Source organism: Hermetia illucens, chromosome 3 (assembly GCF_905115235.1).
Source record: "Hermetia illucens chromosome 3, iHerIll2.2.curated.20191125, whole genome shotgun sequence".
Lineage (NCBI taxonomy): Eukaryota > Metazoa > Arthropoda > Insecta > Diptera > Stratiomyidae > Hermetia > Hermetia illucens.
Window position 1 is genome coordinate 48,887,853 of NC_051851.1, and position 19,733 is coordinate 48,907,585.

Sequence of the window (19,733 nt, forward strand, 5' to 3'; positions counted from 1 at the left end):
TAAACATTTACTGAAAGGTTAGGAAGGCGGTGGCAGAACGTCAAATGTAGACCATTATTCTATTGGAAAAACGTTGCTATCTCTTCATGATATTTTAAACTGGCTGGCTAGGAGAAAAAAACTTTTACTGTACCCATTTTTGCTATTAGTGCGTCTAAAATCTAAAATTCAATGATCTAAATTTAAAATTCAGCGATCTGTGGCTATTAGTATAAGAAAAACTGCAGCAAAGGCTTTGAGTAGAAATTTAGTAAAACATAGCGAACTTTTTAGAATATCATGAGTTTTATTTTATTACTTACACGACTAAATTATCATTATCGATGCTGCTTTGGACACATGATGGCTAAATTTCGCTTATAATCTGGTTAATCCATTGTTACTCCTCATCTTTCAGAGTAAAGGAAAACTAATCAATACGCGCTTCTTTATTTGCCGTAAGATATAATTCTGACTAATATATTTAACGAACACTATTCGAATGAGACTCAATTAAATATGTTTTTCTGTTTAATTTTCCAGGATCGCTTTCTCACCACAATCGTTCAAGTCTTCAATTCAATAAGGTAAGTAATGTTATGCATTCCTAGACGTCCAATGTCGCACGCATTTAACTTCGTAGGAATAATGATAATTTCATCCATTCACTGTCCAGCGGACAGAAGCTTCAGACAAAATTCTTCGTTCATCAAGCTTTTGTGTGAAATAAAACCCTACGTGTGGTCTGTGAATCCTTTTACATACAACGAGTTTCATCGTTTTGCACTGAGTTCAAGAGCGGCTCCCTATATATATACATGCCGAAGGGGGGTATGGCATTTTTTTTTATAGAATATGGTCATATGAGGTGTCAAATGGCTCGATTAGTACTTTTCGAAACTAATCCTATTATTGATACTGGGTGAAACATAGGGGAGTGATGGCTCAAAATGCATATTCCGAAAAGTGTAACAGGTCTCATTCTCAGAACCTTTCCAACCGCAAATCTGAAAAAGGCCATCCCATGCCGATATTCGCGTAAATAAAGTTAATAATAGCATATTATTATACGTATTCTAGAAATTTTCCCGAAACCTCCCTAAAGTTCATCGTAGAAGTTATGAGTATAAGCAATAATATAATAAACAATTTTGGAAAGTTTGAAGGAAATTCAACTATTATAATAAATTTATAGAAGGTTTTGTATTTCAAGTGAGATGATGGCACTTTAAGGCATGTATGGCGTCATCATCAAATAAAGTAATTTCATATGAACGCGGAGTTCAATATATCGAGGAACATTTTGAATTTTAAGCTGTGTACGAATGAGAAATCGTGAATAGGAAGTTTTGTGGCGCGGCAGGATTCGCAGCATTCGAAATTTATTTCGAATGTTGCGAGCGAATAGATGGCGCGGATCTATCCACTTTGCGTGGCATGCCAAGGGAGTGGAAGATCGCAGTAATTATGTTTTTTCAGACCTGTCACTGAATTTTAATTATTAAGTTGAAAATTGCTAAAGAATATGGAAGTCCTTTTTGAATTAAAAAAATAGAATTTGAGTTAAGTTTGCTGTATAGAATTCGCGTTGAGTTTGCTGTATAGAATTCGCATTGAGTTCGCTTAAATATTTTAATAAAAATATAAGTAATCATAATTACTTAATTGGATTACTTAATTGGTGACCCCGGAACTCGCACCAACAGCATCAACAACTAGGATCCCGAATTCCCAGAACCTGCAAAATTGAAAAACTCAAGCACATCATCATCCCCATCAACAAATCGCAGTCTGCGCAAGCACAATCGCCCAGCAGGCAGCCGCAACAACCGATTGGAGTTAAGTAAGAGTTCCGCAGCCGCAGCCGCCATCGCTGCCGCAGCCACTTCCGCCGCCGCACTCAACTCCACCATCGCCGCAGAGGTCGAAGCCGCCGCCGTCACCGCCGTAGCCGCTACCGTCGCAGCCGACACCAATATCACCGCTGCAACCATCGCTATCGCAGCAGGAGCCGAAGGCTCCGCCACCATCGCCGCCTCCTCAGCAGGTGCCGCCGTTTTAGTTGTTATAAGTTAATTGTATTTCACTCTAAGTCAATATTAAAAGTGAATAATTGTCCACCATCGCCGACATTGGTGAAGTTCTATTAACGACAAAAATTCGTCCGAGCAACACGGCAGAAATAGAACTTCCAAGGTCTGAGAAATCCTTCCAAAACATCAGTAGACCGTACGGCAAGCGATTTTCACGCGTTCGCATCTACAGTTGAGTGTGGAGTGCCGTGGTAAACATCACGAAAACGTGTCACATCTCCACATCCCGAGTCGGAGCAGAGGCAAGAAAGAAAAACGCGAGAAAACCTTCTCTACACAGTGTACTGCGCGACACACGTCGGACCCTCACCAGAAGTGGATTTTCACGCGACTTCCCGTACGCACGCCCTCCTGCACAACACCTTTCACGCACCGGACTAGTCATCATTGCCACAACGATCAACAACGGCAACAAACGGACGTCCCCAGCACCGCCAACGCCGCAGCTACAGCCGACAAACAACGAGGAGTTATACTTAAGAGAAATTATTATTCATTTATATATAATATTTATTTATTTATTCAGTTAAAAAAAAAAAAAAAAAAAAAATAGTAATAAAAAAATTGAAATCGCTGCAAGAGACGGCGTGCAGGTGTTTAACATCGCCCTCCATTCTCATTGGTAGTGTTTTTGGTCTGCGCTGGATAGCGTCCGCTTCGTTTTTTTTTTTTTCTTTTCTCGTTTCGTGCGTGCATTTGTGGGTGCGGCCTGCCGTGTCGGTGTAAAGTTCACCGCGTTTCAGAATAAACTCACCGCGTTTGCATTTCAATCTCGTACTTTTCGTGAAACAAGATGTCTTTTGACAATAAAGACGCAGCAGGCCCATCGAACCCGCAAGTGACCGCCCTCGCCGTACGCGTCCCTCCGTTTTGGCGGCGGAACCCCGAGCTGTGGTTCGTGCATTTGGAAGCACAGTTCCAAATGTCCGGCATCACATCGGACGCGACACGTTTCAACTACGCGGTGGTCGGCCTGGACGAAGAGTCCATACTTCTGGTGTCCGACGTGGTGAAGTCGACATCGTATGTGCAGCTCAAGAGCGAGTTGATCAGGCGCCTGTCGGCAAGCGAGTCGGCAAAATTAGACCACTTGCTGGCAGGTTTAACCTTAGGTGATCGAACTCCCAGCCAATTGCTTCGTGAAATGAGGCAATTGGGTGGGAGTAAGATCGGCGAAGACCTGATCAAGTCGCTCTGGCTGCGTCGGCTCCCGGAGGGCACCCAGGCGATCCTCGCTTGCGTCTCCGGTTCCTTGGAGGAACTGGCAGCGACGGCCGACCAGGTTCAGGAGGTGTACGTACGCCCAACCTTGGCGGCCGTTCAACCACCGTCGGATGAGGTGGGTGAAATGAGGCGCGAGATTGCTGCATTAACAGCCAGTATGGCCGAGATGCGGGCGACGTTGGACGCTCAGCGTTCGGGCGCCAGATCGCGAGCACGCTCGCGGTCTGCCATCCGAAAAGGGCGATCAGGTAGCAGGTCGTCAAGACAGTCCACGGACCAAGGGATTTGCTGGTACCACCGCAGATTCGGGGATAAAGCGACACGATGTACGCTACCGTGTAGATTCTCTCCTACCGCAAAAAACTAGGTCCGCGGGGGGTCTTGGCGGCGGCCACCCAGAACGCAGCACCACGTCGCCTAACTATTTTCGACCCCCTCAGCAGGCGCAACTACCTCGTCGACACGGGTGCGGAGGTTTCGGTTCTTCCCGTACCCCAGCATCATCAACTTTTCCCTCAACCGCTCAAACTTGCGGCAGCAAATTCCTCTCGCATAAACACGTACGGGTATAGGCAAGTGGACGTGAGTCTTGGCTTGCGTAGGACGTTTTCGTGGCGTTTCATCCTGGCGGATGTCAGCTTCCCCATACTAGGCGCAGACTTCCTGTGTCACTATGGATTGCTGGTGGACTTGCAAAACAAGTCTCTTATAGATTCCACGACCAACCTTAATTCGTCGGGACATATGGTATCTCACCCAGGCAATAATCTTTCCGTTCTTTTAGAAGACATTACCGACTCTCGTGTTCGGGCACTTCTCCAAAAGTTCAGCCAGATTACTACCAACTGTAGTCTCTCCAAACCAGTGAAGCACAATGTGCAGCACCACATTAACACTACTGGTTCCCCGATCTTCTCGAAGGTGCGTCCTCTACCATCTCAGAAACTGGCAATTGCACGGAAAGAGTTTGAACAACTCGTTCAACAGGGTATCTGCAGGCCCTCAAACAGCTGTTGGTCTTCCCCACTGCATATGGTCCCTAAGCCAAATGGCGAATGGCGCCCATGTGGGGATTACAGAAGGCTAAATGCACAGACTGTTCCTGACCGATATCCAATTCCACTCATCCACGACTTTGCGCATCACCTCGCAAATTGCCGCATCTTTTCGACCTTGGACTTAACCAAGGCTTATCACCAAATTCCAGTAGCTCCTGAAGACATTCCAAAGACGGCAATATGCACACCCTTTGGACTCTTCGAGTTCACCCGAATGACTTTCGGATTGTGCAATGCGGCGCAAACCTTTCAAAGGTTCATTCACTCAGTCCTGCGAAACCTCGAATTCTGTTTCGTATATTTGGATGATGTTTTGGTCGCTTCTTCTACTGAGTCTGAGCACTTAGCCCATCTCGAGTGCATTTTTCAACGTCTCCTTGAGGCCGGTTTAGTCCTAAACGTTGAGAAATGCAAATTCCTTCAACAACAGGTGAGATTCCTCGGCCATTTCATTTCCCCTGAAGGAATACAGCCCGACCCAGACAAGGTGCAAGCAATCACAAGCTTCCCGCGTCCAAAGACAGTGAGGGAGTTGAGGAGGTTCTTGGGCATGCTAAACTTCTACCGTCGTTTCCTGCCCAAGGCCGCCCATCTCCAGTCCATTTTGAACGCGTACTTGTCTGGCCCCAAAACTAAGGACACACGAGAGATCGTGTGGTCTGAAGAGGCTATCTGCGCGTTTGACAAATCTCGTCAACAACTGGCTGACGCTACACTCTTGGCATTCCCTCTTCAAGATGCACCCCTAGCCGTTTTTGTTGATGCCTCTGACATCGCAGTAGGTGCTGCCCTTCACCAAAAGGTGGACCAAGTTTGGCAGCCGTTGAGCTTCTTCTCGAAGCAGTTGAATCCCGCTCAACGGAACTACAGCACCTACGATCGCGAACTGCTCGCCGCATACCTGTCCATCAAATACTTCCGTTTCTCCCTAGAAGGCAGGCCGTTCACAGTGTTCACGGACCATAAGCCTCTCACGTTCGCTTTGAAACAGAAGCCCGACAAAGCGTCCCCTCGTCAGCTTCGACACCTGAGCTTCATAAGCCAGTTTACGTCGGACATCCAGCACGTGTCCGGGAAGGACAACATTGTTGCTGACGCTTTGTCTCGTGTCTCCGAAGTTAACATCCCCGCCTCACTCGATTTCTCGGCTATTGCCAAGGCGCAAGTGGATGACGCAGCACTTCAGAGCCTCAAGTCCAACCCCAAATACAAATTTCGGGAGTTGCCCATCTTCGGCTCAAACCTCTCGCTCTGCTGCGAAGACTCGGAAAAGGGACCTCGGCCATACATTCCGGCCACATTTCGCAAGGAAGTGTTCCACGCAGTTCACGACTTGGCGCACCCCGGCATCAGGACAACAAACCGGTTAGTCACCGGAAAATACTTCTGGCCCTCCATGAACAAGGATATCAATTCCTGGGCCAGAGAGTGCATCGCATGCCAAAAATGTAAAGTCTCCAGGCATGTTAGGAAAGAAGTGGGCTCATTCCCCCGCACTACCAAGCGTTTCCACACCATACACCTCGATATAATAGGGCCTTTGCGAGACTCGCACGGTTATAAGTATTGCCTCACAATCATCGACAGGTTCACGCGGTGGCCTGAGGCAATACCTCTGAAAGACATTACGGCGCAATCATGTGCTGAAGCCCTCTGTCGAGAGTGGATACCTCGCTTTGGCGTCCCTGCAGTGGTCATCACTGACCAGGGAATGCAATTTGAGTCCACCCTTTTCTCCGAGTTAGGCAAACTCCTTGGTTTTAAACGCCAGCGGACTACGGCATACCACCCACAATCCAATGGGATGTTGGAACGTTGGCACCGGACGCTGAAAGCCGCCATTATGGCACGCGACGACCCGTCCTGGACGCAAGTCTTGCCTCTCGTCCTACTCGGCCTTCGTACAACCCGCCGAGAGGAATTTGCTGCCAGCCCCGCGGAGCTGGTTTACGGGGAGAACCCAAGACTCCCAAGCGATCCGGTCTTCGACAAGAGATCGGGTCTCACGGAGTCGGGGTTGGTGCGTCTGCTGAGGGACAATCTCCGGCGCATCAAGGCGCCACCACCCACTCGACACTCGTCCATACCTGCTTGTTCGCCCAAGGAACTGGACACATGCACGCATGTGCTGATCAGAACGGATGCCGTCCGGAAGCCGCTGCAGCCTCCCTATGAGGGCCCGTACCGCGTTCTCGAGCGGGGAGAACATTTCTTCCAGCTCGAGATCGGTGGTCACAAAAAGGCGGTCTCTTTGTCCAGGCTGAAACCCGCGTGCGCCCCGAAGCAACGTCGTGTCCGCTTTGTGGATTAACGGCGAACGAAGTTCGGGGATCAGTCGCTGAAACCCCCTAGGTTTCATCTGGGGGCGGAGTGATGTGGCGCGGCAGGATTCGCAGCATTCGAAATTTATTTCGAATGTTGCGAGCGAATAGATGGCGCGGATCTATCCACTTTGCGTGGCATGCCAAGGGAGTGGAAGATCGCAGTAATTATGTTTTTTCAGACCTGTCACTGAATTTTAATTATTAAGTTGAAAATTGCTAAAGAATATGGAAGTCCTTTTTGAATTAAAAAAATAGAATTTGAGTTAAGTTTGCTGTATAGAATTCGCGTTGAGTTTGCTGTATAGAATTCGCATTGAGTTCGCTTAAATATTTTAATAAAAATATAAGTAATCATAATTACTTAATTGGATTACTTAAGTTTCTCATACAGAGTTCTTTTTATATGCAGAAGCAGTAATTTTGCAGAAGTATACTTACTTGGCTTATTTTACAAAGTAGTTTTAAATCGTAAGGGTAAGTAGGATTGTACTTTTTTCGTTTTTGCTATTACGATTTTTGTTTATGTGCATTGATACCAAAAGCAGTCGCTGATAATAAAAGTGCACATAGTCTCGCAATTCGGTTGAGCATAATATTTGCGAGAAAGCGCTAAGATCACACTCGCTAAATAAACAGCAATATTTTTACCAGCATAGAAGACTTGTGAATCTGCCCTTCATTCCTTGGTTTCAAAGATAGAGGAAGTAGTTTTGAAAGGCGAGTACGCGATCGGCGTGTTCGAAGATGTTGGGCTTTCGACTGTGCGCCCTTTTAAATACCCAAATGCCCCCAGAAGAGCATCATGTCGATGATATTTTAGTCAAGTGAATCTATGCTTGTCAATTGTGTGCTTGTGTAGGTGTTAATTTCAACCAGACAACAGAAGCAACAAAAGGCTGCCAAAGAAGTGTGCATCTCCATCTCTGTTCAATATGTTGATGGACTCAGTGCTAGGTAAACAAAAATCTACCTATGTCCGCCTAATATTATGCAGGTGATGTGGCCCTGCTAACTATTGATCGATACCTCGAAATGGTGAGGAGAAATATACAACGGATCCCTGACTTAACGGGCATTTCGAGGTTTAAGCAGGGACTTCGAGTAAAACTAAATGAAACTACTACGGGGCTACTTGCAAACAAATCGAAATACTGGAAGTTGGTCGTTTCGGGTATGACCATTCTAACTCACCAAGATGAGCTAGAGGGAAGAGTTATCTCAAAACCTAAAAGAAATTGGCTAAGTGGACCGTGAAGGTCTGCTCGCAATTACTGGAGCTTCATCAAAGCACTTGGTTGACCCGTCCTTGTACGCCTCTGTGCTAGCTAGGCTCGGGAATTCGGGAGGGTCTTTTGAGTGGTCCGATCCCTCACGTGTCATTATACAACGTGTCGGTACCGATGCGTGGGTCCACACCGGATCTGAAAATCACCAAACAAACAAGGGAGGTTGAGACGGCCTAACGAGCTAAAACAGATAAACTTGGAAAATAAAAGAAAACGGCTCGACCGCACGCATAGATATGTTTTGCGGGATCAAAGATGAGGAGACTGGAAGGAATTGTGGGGAAGTCCGCATTAACTTGATGCTTATAAAAGCTTCATCAGTACAAAGCTGGGAGTAAGTTGCTCCCGAAATATATAAATACATAATAAAATAAAATTGTAGTTTGGAGTAAGCTACTGGTCTATCAATTTTAATGCTTATTATTTGTAACGGTACTTCTTAAGGGGGGTTTTCGGGCCAACTTTTAAAATATGGTAATATGCTGGGGATGGGATGGGATTCACAGACAACGTGACAATACTCTCAGCCGTTTCCGAATAAATTGGCAATCAGAAAGGCAGGCACATAGACAGGCAGGCATTGAATCGATTCTAATAAGGTGCTGTTTTACATAAAACCTTAAAAAGAGGAAACTGAATGGTCTTTATTTTTGAGGAAGAAGGATAAAACTGCTCAGCTTTCCGAAGAGATGAATTTATTTGAGATAGGTTCTTTCGAGTAAACATGTCCGGGCGAGGATGAAACCGGCTCTTACAGCTTACAGGATATACAGACGGATCTTTGCCTCGTCATTGGGATTACTGCCTCATGTGGTTATTGGTTGTTCTAATTATATCAATATTCCTCTGTCAGTATCACTGTAAAAAATTTTTTGTTTGTACTGGAATGAACCAGAAGAACGTGTAGTAGAATATACTGGTGCCTTTTACACCGGTGGCTCAAGACTAGAACAGGGTTCTGGAACAGGAGTCTACTTTTTGCGTAAAAATGAGAAGTGGGAGTCTTGTGACAATATAAGAAAGCCTTCCTTTTGACAATATGAAAAAGCTTTCGAGACTGAGACATATGCGGTGCTAAGAACCTAACGATTGACAACCGAATGAAGAACTGGCGCATGAAGCTGGCCTGAGAACGCTCATCAATCCTTTGATCACCTCAGAAATCGTCCGGGAATATACAAATCGTTTAAATTCTATGTCTAGATTTAATGTGGTGGAACTATTTTGAGTAACCCGTCGGTATGGTTTAGATTCAACGAGGTCTCCATTTCTCTTTTGTGAGGACCGAAACCAACAATTGCAGTTTCAGCAGTCTTGGCTAATTCAGAGGCATAGCGCAATTTTTTTCATGGGAGTGTCTTGGATATGGATGTATCAGACATCCGATTTCTTGTTCTGATGTACTCCATCGGCAGCGAATAACATTTCATCTACTAACGGAAATCGTAAGATACGTGGGGGCATCAATCACTTCCATCTGAGCGATAGCACACATACTGCCTAAATGTAAACTCAGGGTAATGTAGCAGAGATTTTCATTATCTGGAGGAGAGTATACCAGAAAAATATAAAAATATAGTATTATATTTAGTGAATGAAAATTTCACTTTTACTTCTTTCTTAAGTTCGTCGTGGATCTGCAATATGGTTGCCAATTCGTGTACCCCAGACCATGCGATTTAAATAGTAAAACATTATTAAGTTGTTAAATCAGAACTGAGGTCCACAATAGGTTTCAACGCCAATTTTTTTTTGTCATCTTTTTCCCTTTCCTTTAAGCTTTGTCCCGTTTGCAATCGAGGTCGGCTCGTCATGATCGGTTGTTATGTCAAATTTTTGATCTGAATGTAGTCGTGAGGCTTTCGAATCCCCATCCGGCCGACACTGATCGCTTAAAATCGATTCCGATGTTCACGTCAATTTTGGAAAATTGGAAATTCTCGTAAGCGCGAATTACGTGACCACACCGTCGAAGACGCTTTTCCGCATTTTTCTCACAATCTCACAACCTCCCATATCCTCATTTCAGATGTGATCACACACTCAGTCCCACCACTAGTACCACTAGCCCAACGCAACATCTTCGTCTCCAACACCGTAACATGCCGTTCATTGCCTTTTATAGACGCCCAACAGTCCGAACCATAGAGGGTGATGAACTAACGACACTACGGTAAATTTTAGATTTGAGACGTTCATTCAAATGTCGATCACAAAAACACTAGTTGCGAAATGCGAAATGGTTGCGCTAATGCGTGAAGGAATTTCATAACGCAGCTCTCCGTTGACTGATAGCATTGGTCCAAGATATTTAAATCACTCAGTTTCTGACAGGTCAATGTCACAATTGACACACGTCAATTTTTGTCATGACTAAAATAAACTAATTTTTATATCAATCTCCCTCAAAATTCCCAACTTAATTGTGTTTAACTTTTCTTCAGATATAAAGTCTTCTAAGGTTTTGTGTAAAACAAAACCTTATTGAAATCGATTAACTGTCTATCTGTTTGTCCATTCCTCTGGCTGTGTATCTGTCACACCTATTATCTTCGAAACGGTTACTCCTATTGATATCAAATTTGGTAGAAGGAAGTGTTCTGTCCTGAAGTGCCCAGCTTCCAATTTTCCGATTTATTTTAATTTTTCATTCTCCTACCATTATAGGCCACACAACGGCTGTCCAAGATAGAAACAATTCATAACTCTTTGCCTTACGTCTGCCCTGGGAGCAACGTAAGCGAATGTGGTTACCAGTTGGTTTTTTTTTGTCTCTTATAGGAAATAAAGCTCTCTCCCAAATGGTCTAGTCCTTCATAGAATACATACGAAAATAAAATAACTTTGATGCAAAACATTCAAAATGATTTCTTTTTCTTCCTGCATTGTCGAGAGATTTTCGCCTTGAATATAATTTACTCTCATATTGTATCCACGAATAAGGGAGCAGGATAGAGGAGTCAGGAAGTATCTGACGAGTGTCCTCTACCCCAAACCAATCCACAAATCCGAAAGTCCTTATTAAAATGATACCTACCTAAATTAGTCGATTTTAACAGTGTACAGAATTTCTAAAAGTAATTGATAAGTAAAAATTCAAATGTTCTTCAAATCGCTTATGATCAGGAAGGGAGCCATGACCAAGCAAGTTGTACAGTAAAATAGGAAACTTCTCTCGTAGTTATTCCTAAAGTTGGAAACCACAATCACCTTCATTGGCATGAAGCGTCAAAATTCTACTATGTGACTTCTTTCTATAATACTTCGAATAGATGGGGTTCGTAATTCACTTTGTATGTAAGACGGCATCCACATGATGGGATTCTTGTTTCTTAAATTGGATGCGAATGACGCGGAGGCCATCTGTTCTTATACACAAGTTTTGAAAAGTCTTCCAGATTGCACGGATTCTACTTCTGTAGTTACATGGGCGTGCAGACGGAAAATGCTTCAAAATGGCAATCGGTAAGGCATGTACCACTAGAATATTGCAAAGCAGGGATATCCGTGACTGGGATCTTCTTCATTCATTTCCTGGCCCAGAAGGTATACACTTTGTACGATTTGATGATATTTGAAATTGTATCTTTATTATTTCATTTTATTTGCAATGGAAGCGATTACGCGAGACCTCCACCACAGCAAATAGTATTCTTATCGAAATAATACTTCAAAGCAATCAGCACATCTCAATATATTTCACAAAATGGTTTTCCATTTCCACCATTTTTTCTTCTCTTTAGAAGAATTTCTGATTCTGTTACATGATGTGCATGCTTCAAAGCCACATAAACACAAAGCAACGGAAAAATGACATACTTTTTCCGTGCTTTGTGGTATGAAACACATTTTCTGTGTAAAAAAAAAATTAAATTACACTCCACCTCTACCTTGAATCAGATTCAAGAATACACCTAGTAATGATTTCCATGAAAATAATGATATTATATTACCACCTCAGGTTTGGGAGTAGAAAGAGTATATGGAAACCCAGAAAAATCTTCGAATATCTGGAATTTTCTGAAGTATAAGCAAAATACTTTCAGCGTGAAAATATTGATTGTGCATATGAACCTTGGAGTATTCGTGTGTACATAAAAAGAATATACACGCTAAAACGGGTTTCAGTACCCGTTAAAATTTCAATGCCTTTGGAAGAAATAAGCGTAATCTTCTAAGGCTTTCTACGCTTACGGGAGACAATAAAACACAAGCTATGGTACATTAACTTTAGTTTAAGAACTTAAGACCCCTTGGTGGGGTATGACGCATTAACCATGTCTATTCGCTATTGTACAGGGCCCACTGACATGCACTTCAACTTTTTCCAAGCCTTCCCGATACCAAGAAAACAATTTTCGCCCTTCCTTAATGTGTTACCTATTCTTGTTCGAAATAGTATCAACCAATCGAACTCAGATGATACGTCGCAGACAGGTGTTGATAAAGACTTGGAGCTTTTGAGTAATAGTGATGGTCACTTCCCATGAGCTCCTTCCATATACCAACATAGAAAGAACATTAGTACAGAACAATCTCAACTTGATCTGGCTGTTACGATTGTATTTACAGTTTTAAGTCAAGTCAGCGAATCTAGTGGATCTAGTGCTGTGAATGCATCGTGCGACATCCACCGTTGACAGAAACCTGGCTTCCTAGATATACAAATTGATCGACGCCTTCGATGCTTTGCGTATTAATGCAGATAAGAACAGTACAATAAACTGTCAAACTGAGAACCTTGATTTTGTGGGTATTTATCCTCAATCTGATTCCAGCTGAGAAAAAATGTCATGTTCCACCACCCGGCTTTCAAGAATACAAAACCACATTGTTTAAGAGGGAGAAGAGTTCTCTCCAGAGGGCCACCATGTTATTTCGCTTAGGCCCAGAATATCCAGGTTATGTTATTGGAATTCTTGTTTGAGTTCGAGAAATTCTGAGGACCGTGTGCCGTGAGGCCAGTCCTCATACGAGGCGGTGTCGACGTTTCGCCAGCAGTAAAAAATTTTTCGAAAATTGCAGGTCACTAGCCCACAAGATCGCCTTTACAAGAAGTAATGAAAACTTGGAATTGGGGCTCACAGGGCTATCGCGACTAAGCTCCCTTTTATTTTTCATTACCACTTTAAATTAATTGATACCCTCTGTTCAAAACATTACTTAGTTTCTGCGAAACCTGCTGGATTCCGTTCTTAATCCGTGTACAAAGGTCGACGCGGATGGTAAAGCCACCAAAACGGTCAACAGTTAAGAACCACTTTGGTATTGTTGAAGGATTCCATCAATAGAACTTAAATAAGTTTCCAGAATTACTTCGCAGCAGTAATGGGATATCAATCAGACTTGCAGCAATTCCATGGTTACCTTGAAAGGTGGGGAAGGTATTTGGAGGAGAGCCGCTTGAATTCAGTGTAACACGTCTACAATTCATTCGATAGAGGATGTTTTCTCCCCCAGAAAGGGAGAATGGATTTAGGAATATAAAAACAAATGAAAACTATCTGCTTCTCCGCGGCTGCTTATTTATAGGATTAACTTGCGATATTGATAGCTGACCCCGTGGGCTACGCTATTATACTCAATCCATGACATCCGCCTAGCCGTACGCAGCTCTGCGTTCGCAACTTAGGTACACTAAGGGTGTAAATATATATATGTATATATACATATTCTCATTTTTACTTTTTTATGTCGAAACATAACGGGGAATGTGTACTAAACCGGTTTTTTCTAGGGCTCACATCTTGAGCCCTCCCAACACACACAAAATAGGCCATAATCTGTAAAAAAAAATGTTGCACACCTTTAAACTCAGCAGCAAGTGGCGCTTCAATAGACTCAGCCATTTACGAGTATCGGGTGTGACAGACAGGTAGTTCTGTGAGGACTTGTCAAATCTTCCATCGTCGATATCTGGACTGACCAAACTGGCATAGAATGCTACAAGTCATTTAAATATTAACAAGGAGCTATTTGTAGTCCCATTTCACTGAGAACAGCGGTAATAAAACACTAGAACGATAAGCTGAAAGCAAATCGCTGGACGACAAAAATAGTGCCAACATCTACCACGTATGTTCAAGAGGGGGGACAGGATCAAGAAAGAGACTCATTTAGAAGAAATTTGTCAGCTCCGAGGTCTCCGCCAATGTTAATAATAATAATAATAATCGTTGGCGCAACAATCCATGTTGGATCAGGGCCTTGAAGTGTGTTAGAGCACTTCATTCAAGACCGTAACGGTACACTAGGAGGCAATGTGGTCAGCATTGCGCTCGCCCGAGATTATTATCCTGATTTGACTCAGGTACTCATTCACAGCTGAGTCGACTGGTATCCGACGTAAAATCACGATACAAATTCCACTGCCACCAGCGAGATTTGAACCGCGACCTTCCGTACGACAGCCTTGCGCTCTAACCACTCAGCTATCCGGACACTTAAAGACCATAAAAGATATAAAAACAGTAATTCTAACGACAATGTCCTACACGGAGGTACTCAAAAAGATCAAAGCTGATCCTAACCGAAAAGTTCTGAAAGGAAACATGAACAGAATTTGAAGATTCATGTCCGAACTGAAGAGATCCGTCGTCGGCAAAATTGCTGAGACTGACTCGGTTTGGAACCCAGAACATCCAGATTGGGAGGCTAATGCTCTACCCCCTCAAACGTCGTCTCGTCAATGTATGGGGGCAAAAATTCTTCGACGGATTCTTCTCTCGAACGCGGCCAAGAGATTCGAAATTTTGTTACTAAAAACTCAGGTCTCCAAGTAGCATATAAGGACATGCGAGATCATTGTCTTGAATGGTAAGAGTTTTGACCCCACGATGAGGCGTTTCGAGCGAAACAATTTGTGTAAGTTTAAGTAGGCTCTGTTGACGTGCGGGAAATTCATCGTCGTAGCTATTATCGATTGTAGTTTTCGATCCTAAATAGGATAAATTATCAACGGTTCCCAAGTTGAAATCTATTATCTGTAGTGTTCTTATCTGACCAGCGTGACTTGATGGTGCTTTTCTTTCATCTTTGATTCTGATATTGAGACCATGTTTTTCGCCTTGCTTTCAAAGAAGGTAGACTGTACTGTAGACTGGGATTGTACCATAATGGCCGTATCGTCAGCATAGGCAAATGGTGAGGTGGATGTGAAGAGGATGGTGCCTCTGGTATTAACATCTACATCTCTCTTAGCCGTGTACAGTTTCACCCTGGCTATTCTATCATAGGCGGCTTTAAAGTCGATGAAAACATTTTGCAACTGATCGCCATATTCCAACAGTTTCTCCATCACTTGCCGCAGAAAGGAACTATGCGCGTGTTCATATTGGGAATAATATCATCATTTCCAAGCCTGCCATCAAATACTTGAGAGTGAAGATGATGCGAAGCTCAGTTACAAGCAGCGCATTCAATATTCTTGTGACAGAGTATCCACCGCAACTATCGCAATGGCAAGGATTATGCCGAACGTGGGAAAGCCACGCTATACTTCTAGGTTGCTTAGCCCCAGTTTGGGGAAACGCAATGAATATCTCATTTATTTCTAATGAAATCAGTACAGTCTACAAAAGGACAGCCTTTAGGATGTGCTCTGCTTTCAGGAGCGTCTCAAATGATGCTGCGTTCATTAAATCGGTAGTGATGCCCAATGATATTCTGGCAGAAGAGATGACTAGTATATATAACGTTAGGTCCATCTCTCGTTTATCGCAAACGAAGAACTCAGAAAGGTGAAGATCTTTAAATAGATGGCAAAAGCGTTGGGAATGCTCGGGACAGAGTGAGTGGACATATAAGCTCAACCCTATCATCGAATGGTGGTTGGAAAGACGGAAAGGTAAGATCAATTATAATCTTACCCAGTTTTTGGCAGGGCATAGAGCCATGGGTCAGCACGTATACAGGTTTAAACTAATTACGTCAACCGCTAGTCCAAACTGTGCTGGAACCCGAGAGAAATCGAAGCATGTACTCTTTCACTGTCAGATTCGTGGAAGAAAGGAGAACCTAGAGGAAACTCTAAGATAGTTGCTAGTACTGGAAAATGTCATCATGTGAGGAGGGCCAATTCGATGATTGAGTTCATCCAGAATAAACAGCGAAAGGCAAAGGAGACGAGAAAATGGCGGTGGCGAACGCCGTAATTAGAGGAAAGGAAGCAAGCTAAAACAAGCTAACTCCGCCCCGTTATATAATACCCTATGGTGATTCTACGGGGAATGGGATAGTCGGAGGTGGTTTTTGTGGGTAAAAATCTAACACGCTGTCGTATCTAGAACAGCGTCTATTGCATACTTCTACCTCCTCAAAAAACAAAAAATACCGACAAACGGACAGACAGATAGACAGTGAAGCGATTAAAATAAGGTGTTGTTGTCAACAAAACATTAATAATAATAATCGTTGGCGCAACAATCCATGTTCGATCAGGGCCTTGAAGTGTGTTAGGGCATTTCATTCAAGACCATAACGGTACACTAGGAGGCAATGTGGTCAGCATTGTGCTCGCTCGAGATTATTACCCTGATTTGACTCAGGTACTCATTCACAGCTGAGTCGACTGGTGTCCGACGTCAAATCACGATACAAATTCCACTGCCACCAGTGAGATTTGAACCGCGACCTTCCGTACGACAGCCTTGCACTCTAACCACTCAGCTATCCGGACACACTAAATATTGGAAAAACAATTTAACAGTGTAAATACACGATCAGTAGAAAATTTGTTTTTGGAAATCACGAAAAGAAACTTTAATTTAATCAAGCAGGATAGAAGTTATATCAGCCGGTTGAATGGCTGAATGAAAGTATGTAACGTAAAATTTCAGGCGTGGTCTCGAAAATTCTATTCATTTACTCTATTCCCCATTAACATGACCGACAATTTGCAATCAAAGTACAAAATAAGCGCCAACAAAATGTTCATCATCAGGTCAAATTCAGGTTAATGTTAATTTATAAACTCTATTCGACCTTACTTTCACCATAAAAACAATACTCTGAAATTGATAGAATAATTTTTTTTAAATTTGAGCATTTTTCATTTTTTGCGTGAAAACTAGCGAATCTTACAGGAATTATTTTGATAATTTAAGTGAACACAGAAAAAGTTCTAGACGAACTGACAGAGATTGCTGGCTGCTGCTTGGGCATAGCAGTAATAAGACAAAGGCGAATTCAATACAGTAAACTAGTCCGTTCAATACAGTGAAATATTCCACCTAGACTTAACAGAGTTATCTAGTTTATCATTTCCAAGTGTTGTTTCATAACTCATGCGCTGTCCAACTCCACTGGTTGCGGTTGAACAACGAAAAGCAATCTAGTTCTTAGCCGTGAGCCTGGGCCAGATCCAGAGTCTGATATCATCCAGTTTTTAATTTCTGTCGTGCCCTGGGTGTTTCCAATCAACGTTACCTCCTCCGTCATGGATTATGTTCCATAGCAGGGCCCCCAATACGTAGCTTTGGGGAACATCCGCTGCCACACCTGATTCTTTCGCACCGTCTTCCATGTCGTAGCAAAAAAATTCTCTGCAAGAGGTAGGTATGTAACTAGAGAAATTCAGTTTAACAAACTTGCCCTTAATCCAGCTCCAGTCTGCCAAATAAAAGTATCCCTGACATCTAGCGTCTTCATGGCGGAGCCACAAACGGCTGACGACGACTCCCGATTCAGATCGAACAACCGTTGCTAATGCATAGGCCGTAGAACGGCATCGTCAAAACCCATACTGCTATTCCGATTGACAAATCGTTAGCACGATGAACGGAAGCAGCCTGTTGTATATCACCTTCTCCAACATATTCTCCATAGTGGTTAAAAGACAGATAGGGTGGCCTAAAGAGGATGCCCAGTGACTTTTGGGGTATTGGTGGCAGAACTAACTTTTCCCACTTTCACTGAGCGGGAAACATTGCTTCCACCATGTACCATTCAAATGTACTTATGAATTTTATAGACTTGATTTTGGCAGTCATTCCAGGGCTTTGTTTGTAATCCCATTTAATCCCGGAACCTTATCTTTCCTCCCAACACCATAGTCAACAATTTCTCAAATTAGTATCTGGAATTAAAATTAAAATAAAAATTTCACTTTTTGTGGAAAAGTTTATTGGCATAACAGATATGCTCTTCTGTCCAACAGTGACCGCAAAACTGCAATTAAGAACGGAGTTCTAGCTGAGATATCGTGAGGAGTTAAGCAATTTTAAATATATAGTTTTTATCGAATAATTCATAAACTTTGTCCAGCCTTACTTTCACCATAAAAACAATACTCTGAAATTGATAGAATATTTTTTTTTTAACTTGAGTATTTTTCAATAGAATTCGGGATAATTTTCCTGTAAAAGAAAAAAAAGATTATGCATAGCAAACTAAATAGTTTCCCTTTATTTTCAAGAGGACTCTGGCAATTATATTCCAAATATATGCCCAGTGAAACTTCCTCGTAAATGAATCAATGTTAGACATGTTGCCTTTTACTAAATTTGTTGCTTTGTAAATTGAAAGCAAGCTACATACATAGTCTAAATATTTATTCAAAAGTAAATTTGTTTTGAAATCGCCTTTATTTGTTTTAATAGAGAAAATATGGTTCATTTCACTTAAAATCCACACTCACTTTTTATGGCTAATATTTACTCGAAGCTTTTATAGTGTTTGAAATTATTCAGTCACAAATGCGAGCAGATGTGTAAATATTGAAAAGCAGCACATAAATTTCCATAAATATTGGAGAGAAATGCTCTTCAACACTATCGAACTTTTGCTAATTAATTCAAGCTGTCATGTCTGCACATCTGCTACCTATCAAAGAACTTTCGTGTAAAATTTGTAAATTTCCGTATCAGCATAAATAAAATAACTGAGCGGGAACTAAATTGAAAAAGAACATTTTCCTCGCTTCAAATCGTTTTTAATAAGCCGTATTCTCACTTACAAATTATAGTTGAACACTAAAGATACCCACAGTATTTACTAAAAGATTCGAAATCGTTCGCAAGTATTTAAATTATCAAAATATTCTAGCATTTTAGCTTCGATAATAGAATTTTATTTTGTATTTTTTCTTTTCTTATTTCAATTTGTTTCTAATTCGATAACATTCCTGTTGCCACTTTTAAGGTTTTGTTTTACGTAAATCAACTCACTGTCTGACTGTCTGTCCGTCTGTCACACGCACTTTTCTCCAAAACAGCTAAACCAATCCGAACGAAATTTGATGGACAGATGGGAACTACGAAATCCCACGCACACATTGAGCGACATAAATTTGGATGAAATTTGAATGGTGGCTCCCCATACAAAGTGTTTCCAGCAGAAGTCTGGGCCTTAAAGTCAAAAACTTACTAATAGTATATTACTAACTTTTGGATATTTACTGGCAAACCCCCCTTGAATTCATCCTAGGACTACCAAGATAGACGACCCTATTTCGCATGCACATGTCAAATTTTATGGAAATCTGGCCATTGACGACATTTAGCATGCAATTATCGCTTCTAAAGCCATGCCAATAAGATGCTGAGGTCATAATTAACGAGAATAATTGACATTCGAATGAATTATTAAGATCCCATTCATGAAGAATCTACTCTCCCCGGCCCGTTAAAATCGGTTTACTGTCTGTCTGTCTGTCCGTCCGTCTGTCTGTCTGTCTGTCTGTCCGTCACACGCATTTTTCTCGGAGACGGTTATCGCGATTGGAACGAAATTTGGTAGAAAGGTGGGAACTGTGAACGCTCACGCATATAG

General features: G+C 42.4%; 1 protein-coding gene across 1 annotated transcript in view; it reads left to right on the plus strand.

The window, feature by feature from the left end:
• Positions 1–548: 548 nt before the first annotated feature.
• Positions 549–19,733, plus strand: part of LOC119652468 (pyrokinin-1 receptor) — a 513,354-nt gene continuing 494,169 nt past the window's right edge. Inside the window, exon 1 of the mRNA XM_038056634.1 lies at positions 549–566. The gene's annotated coding sequence lies outside the window, so the exon portion shown is untranslated. The remainder of the gene's footprint in view (positions 567–19,733) is intronic.